Source organism: Triticum aestivum, chromosome 2D, assembly GCF_018294505.1.
Source record: "Triticum aestivum cultivar Chinese Spring chromosome 2D, IWGSC CS RefSeq v2.1, whole genome shotgun sequence".
Classification (NCBI taxonomy): Eukaryota; Viridiplantae; Streptophyta; class Magnoliopsida; order Poales; family Poaceae; genus Triticum; species Triticum aestivum.
Window position 1 is genome coordinate 599473855 of NC_057799.1, and position 7778 is coordinate 599481632.

Consider the following 7778-nt stretch of genomic DNA (forward strand, 5'->3'; position numbering starts at 1 on the left):
TATGATCTTGACAAAGATCTGCATGCTACCGCAGAGGTGCCTCCCGAGCCCTAGTTCCAGTACAGTTGTTGGCGGCGCTAGGAACCTTTGGGCTCAAGGGTGGCTCGCTCTGCTGGCGTTTGGGCAAGTAGCCCCGGCAAGGCTCTTGCCGGGGCCGCGGAGGCCGCCCCGGCAAGGATCTTGCGGGGGAGTCCACCTCGCCCCCTTGCTCTTTGTGTCTCTGATCTTGGCGTTGCTTCCGGTCGCCTTGTGCCTTCGGCTTCTCTCCGGCTTCCCTCCTTTGCCCTGCTAAGTGTGGCCGTGGCGCGTGGCTCTGACTGCCCGTGCACAAGTAAAGCGGTCAAAAGGAGAGCCCCTACTTTTGTACACCGACAGGAGCCCCCGGGCCTGGGCCACACATAAGAGCGACGCGTTGTTGGGCTAGGCCCAGAACGGTGCGCGGGCAGGTGGGGCGGATTTTACCGCAGTAACTGTTTGTCCGCTGCGCTTCCCCACGACCCGCGTTGAACGCGCGACGTGGAGGGTTGTGTGTGTGACGTGGGGGTCATGCGTGGGGCGGTTCCCGCACGCATGCGTCACATTGTGTTTAATGGGAAAAGAGGTGGCCCGCACCTTCCCGTAAAAAGGAATAAGCACGGGCGCGCTGCTCATTCACCCTTCGTGTTTTCCCCAATCTCGGAACCGCCGTCCTCTTCTCCCTCCTTCCCGAGCTCTTGCCTCCGCTCGTCGCCGCCGCGCCTTCGCCATCCTCCATTCCTCGTCTCCCGCAGCCGCCATGGCACCCAAGAGCAGCAGAGGCAAGGGAGTGGCTAAGGATGTCGGGGAGAAAGAGGCGTCGGAGAGCAAGTTGGCGGTGCGGCGGACGCAGCACGCCTACTTCCCGTAGATGGTCGACACGGTCGAGCTCCAGGACTGCTTCAGGCACCTGTGGGGGTGCAAGACGGGGCATCCAGCCACGCGTGTCATCCCTGCCAATTGCGCCGAGGCCGCCCCGAATCGGTACCCTTTTTTGTCGATTACTTTTCTTGCGGCCTCTGCCCCCCTTTCTCTGATTTCTTCAGCGACATCATGCACACCTACGGCTTCCACCTTCTGGATTTCACTCCAAATGCCGTGGCATGCATGGCTCTTTTTGCGCACCTCTGTGAGGGTTTCGCCGGGGTGCATCCCAACACGGCGCTCTTCCGCCACTACTTCTTCCCTTGGATCCAAAAGGGGGGCGCCATTTCCGGGTGCGTCGCCTGGATCCCAAGGACCCAGGAGAAAGGGGCATATCCGGACGGCGCCCAGAAGGAGAGGTGGGAGGAGTGGCAGGGCTGGTGGTGCTGGATTGAAGAGAAGGACCCGCCGGACTTTTGCCGGGTCCGCCACGCACCGCCGATCCGCCGGAACGACTAGAGTGATGTCGACATCAATGACGAGAAGCTCACGATCACCACCACCAGAATTCTTCGTCTCACCGAGGCCGGGCTCTCCCTTGAGATGATCGGGGCGGATTTCATCCGCCGCCGAATCACGCCGCTGCACAACAAGGGGAGGCCGGCCTGGCTCTTTACGAACGCCGCCGACATCATGAGGCTTCGCCCCGGCCTTGACTACAACTTCACCGTGATGGGGCACGCCCCGTTCTGCCAGCGGCTCTTCCAGCTCGACGTGAACCGCGATGGCAAGATCGAGCGGTCCGGCAAGGCCGCGAGGGCCGGCAAGGTCGCCAAGGGGCCCTTGTTTAAGTTGCCGGCGGGAGTGGTCCCGCTGTGCAACAATTCGCGTCGAAGCGACATCATCGCCATGATGCCGGAGTTCAATGCGCACGGCCTCTCCCGAATTAGGCAGAGCCGCCGGAGGATCAGGTGCAGGAGTTTTCCGACACCTTGGAGGAGAAGTACGTCAGCGCCGAGCCGCGACTCGTCCAGGACACCACCCAGGCGGAGCTGGACTATATCGCCGCCAGGGCGGTGGGGGCGAAGCTCGCCGAGGAGGCCGGCAGCGCCGGTGGCGTGGAGGACAAGGCCGCGACGGCTGTCGGTGTCAAAACCGGCAGATCTCGGGTAGGGGGTCCCGAACTGTGCGTCTAAGGCGGATGGTAACAGGAGGCGGGGACACGATGTTTACCCAGGTTCGGGCCCTCTCGATGGAGGTAATACCCTACTTCCTGCTTGATTGATCTTGATGATATGAGTATTACAAGAGTTGATCTACCACGAGATCGTAGAGGCTAAACCCTAGAAGCTAGCCTATGGTTATGATTGTTGTTGTCCTACGGACTAAACCCTCCGGTTTATATAGACACCGGAGGGAGCTAGGGTTACACAGAGTTGGTTACAAGGGAGGATATCTACATATCCGAATTGCCAAGCTTGCCTTCCACGCAAAGGAGAGTCCCATCCGGACACGGGACAAAGTCTTCAATCTTGTATCTTCATAGTCCAATAGTCCGGCCAAAGTATATAGTCCGGCTGTCCGAGGACCCCCTAGTCCAGGACTCCCTCAGTAGCCCCTGAACCAGGCTTCAATGACGATGAGTCCGGCACGCAGATTGTCTTCGGCATTGCAAGGCGGGTTCCTCCTCCGAATACTCCATAGAAGATTTTGAACACTAGGATCATGTCCGGCTCTGCAAAACAAATTCCACATACCATCATAGAGAGTATAATATTCCACAAATCTAATCTGCTGACAAGTTTCATAGCATGACATCACGCCACGGCCCGATCATTATTCGAACCGTTTTTCTCAACTAGCTACTGCACATATTCCGAGGCGGTTTTCTTGGCACGTCTTGTCAAAGCAGTGATCGTGTCCCCTTATCACGGGATCATCAATAGGGGTGTGGGTAACCCAACCGTGCCATTAATCACGGCGCTTGGGGAATAAGCGATTTTACCAGGCAAGTGAGGAGGCGCTCAGTTTCCTCCGCCCTTATAAAGGGACAAGGACTCCTCCTTTTTACCCATGCCTTCTTCTTCCCTGCCCATCCATTCTCGCGCACTCGAGCTCCAGCGCCCAAGTTCGCATTTTCTCCGCAAAATTACTCCAAACATGTCCGGAGCGGGAGGCAAATGGATGGTCTCCTCCGTTACGGAGGAGAACATTATGAAGCTCCGGGAAGCCGGATACCTAGCCGCAGATATCGCGCACCGGCTCCTAGATGCGGGGCAGATTGTCCCCGCCCCCGAGCCTCACGAAAGGGTCGTGTTCCTTACCCATTTCGTCCGTGGACTGGGGTTCCCTCTCCACCCATTTGTCCACGGGCTCATGTTCTACTACGGGCTGGACTTCCATGACCTGGCCCCCAATTTCATCCTCAACATCTCGGCGTTTATCGTCATGTGCGAGGTCTTCCTCCGCATCAAGCCCCACTTCAGCCTGTGGCTGAAGACCTTCAACGTTAAACCGAAGGTGGTGGTCGGCCAGCAAGCGGAGTGCGGAGGCGCCATGGTGGGCAAAAATACCCAACGTCACCTGGCTTGAAGGCTCCTATGTGGAGACCGTAAAGGGGTGGCAATCGAGGTGGTTCTACATCACCGAGCTGCGCGACACCAACTAGGTTGCGGCCCCCGAATTTTGATCCGGAATCCCCATGCGGCTCACCTCCTGGAAAGAGAAGGGCCTATCCTGGGGTTCACCGGTGGAGCTGACCGGACCCCAGACCTGCATCAAAAACATGATAAGCAATAAAATCAAGCTTGTCAACGTGGTCCAAGTCGTGCTCTTCCGCCAGATCCTCCCGTGTCAAAGATGGGAATTCAATTTGTGGGAGTTCGACCCGGCTAAGCACCAGACGCTGCGAGAGCTCTTCGACACGACGCACAAGGACGTTTGGAAGGTGCTGTTCAAGGGCGCCGAGGTACCTCCTCCCCTTACCGAGGACCGCGGACTCAGCACAAAGCGCCCTGCCAATCCGGTAGGTCTTTTATATCTCATAAGATGTTTCCTTCCCTCGTATAATCATGCGTGGGATCTAAGCCTCCACGCCATTTAACAGGACTGGGTAGCGACAGCGGAGCAGATCGATTGTCCAGCCCCCCTGCCCGAAGATCCAGCAGATGCTCTCCTAACGGAGATGTTGGTTCCAGCGCTTATGAGGCGCCGGAGAAGAAGGCCAAGAATAAGGCCACGGGGACCAGGAAAGGTCTCCGGCGCAAGGTCATATCGGACTCATCATCCGAAAACACCAAGGCGCACTCCTCCCGCAAAGACGAGGAGGAAGAAGAGGAAAGTTCTCCCCCCCCCAGCCGGGGGGGACAGGAAAAGGAAGGCCGCCCCATCAGGGGAGGCCGAAGGGTCCAAGAAGGGAAGGACCCTCCTTCCGGACTGCTCCACGACGGCCGCTTTCAACGATGAGTGGTTACCCAGGGACAAGCCCCTGGCGAAGTCGTGAGTATCCGGATACCATAATAGTTCTTGGTACGTTTTATTTTATGGCTTCTTATCACGCCGAACATGATTATGCAGTCCATCCCGAGCCCATATCGACGTATCTTCTTCGGATGATTCTTTGGGCCCATCGGATATGAACAACGATTCACTCCCGACCGCCTCCTCCCCCCGCCCTACGGACGACGCCGAGGTGTTGTCTCAAAGGGCACTGAACCAAGGGGAGACAGTTTCGGAGGCGCCCCAAGGCGACATTACAGGTGCTGGATGCACGAGTGGCAAGACTCCCCTGGGCCCTAACGCCGGGGGCAGCAAGTCTAACCCCCAGCCGAATACGGCACCGGAACCTCCAATGGTTCCAGATTCTGTCAGGCAACCCCTCGCTAACGGGGGAAGGCCGTCTGTGCCGATGGCCTCTATCCATCCAGAGGCATCGGACAACTTGCTGGAAGCGTTTCGCGGCGCTTCCATTAACGAAGAGCACCGCACTGTTATGAGTGCGGTGGTCAAGAAGGTTCGGTCCGCCAAGAGCGGACTGACTGAAGCTTGTGCTAGCCTCCTAACAGGATTTGAGGTAAGTAATCAAATTATAAGAAAATGTTACAGCATAGATAGTAGCCCCTGATGCTCTATTTGGCATTCGCGAAGAAAAGCCGAATAGAAGATCAAATAATAATCGTAGGAGTCTAATGAGAATGTGTCTATGTGAATAAGCAGGCTTCACTGCTGGCCGCTGCCGCTCGTACTGTGGAGGTCGCCGCACTGAAGCGGGACCTTGAGCGGTCCAAGGAAGAGCTCGGCCTTACCAAGAGGCAGCTCGAAGAGAACAAAGGTAAGTGATACCCCGTCTGTATATTGATAAAGAAAAATGTGGTTGTTGAATAATAGGATCGTCGTGAATTTTTCTAGGGGCCACGACCGAAGTGGCGGCCTGAAGAAGGCGCTGTCTGAGGCCGAAGACAAAGCAGCCAAGGAGCGCATCGAGCGAGAGAAGCAAGAGGCCCGAGTCGGCGAGGTGCAGCAAGAGCTCCAGGATTTTGTCAAGAAGTACGAGTCCTTGGAGCGTGACTCAAAGACGCAAGGGTCCGAGCTTGCGAAGGACCTCGAGAACGCACAAAATGCCAAGGCCGAAGCCCAAAAGGCCCTCCAGGAAATTGAGGCGGTTAAGAAGATAGCGGCGGGTAAGGCATTCATTATGCAAAGCAAGCATGTGAAGGAAACTTTCTTTTTACTTTCCCGAGTTCAGAGCTCTCCAGGAGCGTTCGCAGATCTACCCCGCACTGTGTCGGATGCCGCGGAGTTCTACCGGGCCGAGGAGGGGAGCTCGACGGAGAGGTTGTTCTGGTCTCAGTATACTGGGACCGAACATCCGATGCCCTTGAGCGACCAGTTGAAGCAACTGGTCGAGCTTCACAAGGCGGCCGAACAGGCCATGAGGGGTCTTATAGTCTGGATGTGGCCTGGCGAGCCCCTGCCTGGTAGCTACTTCGGTCTGGTAAGGCGGCTTGTGAATGCCTGCCCACGGTTTGAAGTCATAAAGCGGTCCGTCTGCATTGAGGGTGCGCGCAGGGCCTTTGCCCGGGCAAAAGTGCACTGGGCGAAGTTGCACGCCGAAAAGCTGGTGAAGGAATGGCCGCCGGAGGGCAAGGAGCATTGCCACCCCGAAAAGTATTATGACAGTGTCTTGAAGGGTGCTCGCCTTGTGGCGGAGGAATGTGCTAAGGATGTAATATTTGAATGAATGTACTCATGTGATCCTGTAATATGAAACGAGTTCATCTGCGCTATGGAACGCTATTTAATTTAAAATATTACCTTCTGTGCGGCCGTTTATAAAATCTGAGAGTTGGCCAGTCGTCGGCTTCTGCCCCCATGTAACTAGTACTGAGGTGTTCGGGATAAACCTGAGCACTCTTTATCCCAATTTTGGGTCTTTTGAAGGAGGTGTTCAGCACAACGAACCAGGCAATCAGACTATAAAGCATTATCACTCTCACTTAGCCATAGAAGTCTACAATTTTAATTTTGGCGAAGCCCCTAGTATTCGGAAGGCCGAATTTGGGGCGCTATATACACCTAAGTCGGACAAGGCCGACTCCTCGCCCGAAGCGGAAGAAGTCTTTAAGGACTTGAGACCTCTCGAACAGCGACCAGCTCTCGCCTCATCATGACAGTCAGTTTTCGGCTTTCTCTACTGAGGTGCTCGTCCGGAAGAACCGGGATACAATCGCAGTAGTTCTCCCAGTGCTACCTTAGCCGATATAGCGGAACGTAAGGTACCAAAACATGGGAGCCGGGCAAACCCAACTATTGACCCAAGACATGATTTGGAGCTGATGCATATAATGCTATAAGTTCGGGGTGCCACACTGTCGAAAGTGTTCGGACTTTTCACGCCGTGTTATGGGGTACATTGAAGCCCGTGGCGCACTGGTCGTACCAGAATGTACGGGTGCAATTTGTCATAAATAAGCAGACAAGGAAAAAAGGAAATGCAATAATAGGCTAACGCTATGCATTGTTATTTAAATAATACGTCAAAGCGTACGGATACAAATATTGCAATAAGCAAAAAATAGGACTATTTGACATGTCCTATCCAAGGGCAAGCTTCGTATGGGTATGTAAAACAGGTATATCGATCTTTATCAGAGACCACCTGGGGATTCCCTTGCACGTCAGAGCGTCTTGCTTCCTTGGTATTTCCCTCCCGTAATGGGTCCAATGATCAGGCTGTCGGAAAGAGCTTCCAGAGAGTAGGGTCCTGAAAGAAAGAAAATGATAAAGATGTACGGGCCCTGAGGCGGTTGAGACGCATTGTGGGTCGTGCCTCCGCCTGTGCTCATGGTATCTTGAGTGCGTAATTATGTACGCGGGGCACAAATTTCGCCGCTTGACTGGGACTAGGACGGAGGCCAAATTGCTAGGCGAGCTCGGAACATGCCTGGCGATCCTGTTGCAGGGTACTCCGGATTCGCTTGAAGGTTTCCGGTGGCTTCTTCGCCGAATTGGCGGTTGTCCTCAGAAGGTTGTTTTGTACTTCCGCTGCGAGGGCCGCAGTGTGCTCCTCTGTGCGGAGCAAGCGTTCTGTGTTTCCATTAACTGTTATAACCCCGCGAGGTCCTGGCATTTTGAGCTTGAGGTATGCATAATGCGGTACTGCATTGAATCTAGCAAATGCGGTTCGTCCGAGCAGTGCGTGATAGCCACTACGGAAGGGGACGATATCGAAGATTAATTCCTCGCTTCGGAAGTTGTCCGGAGATCCGAAGACCACTTCCAGTGTGATTGAGCCCGTGCAACAGGCCTCTACACCTGGTATGACCCCTTTAAAGGTGGCTTTTGTGGGTTTGATCCTTGAGGGGTCTATACCCATTTTGCGCACTGTATCCTGATAGAGC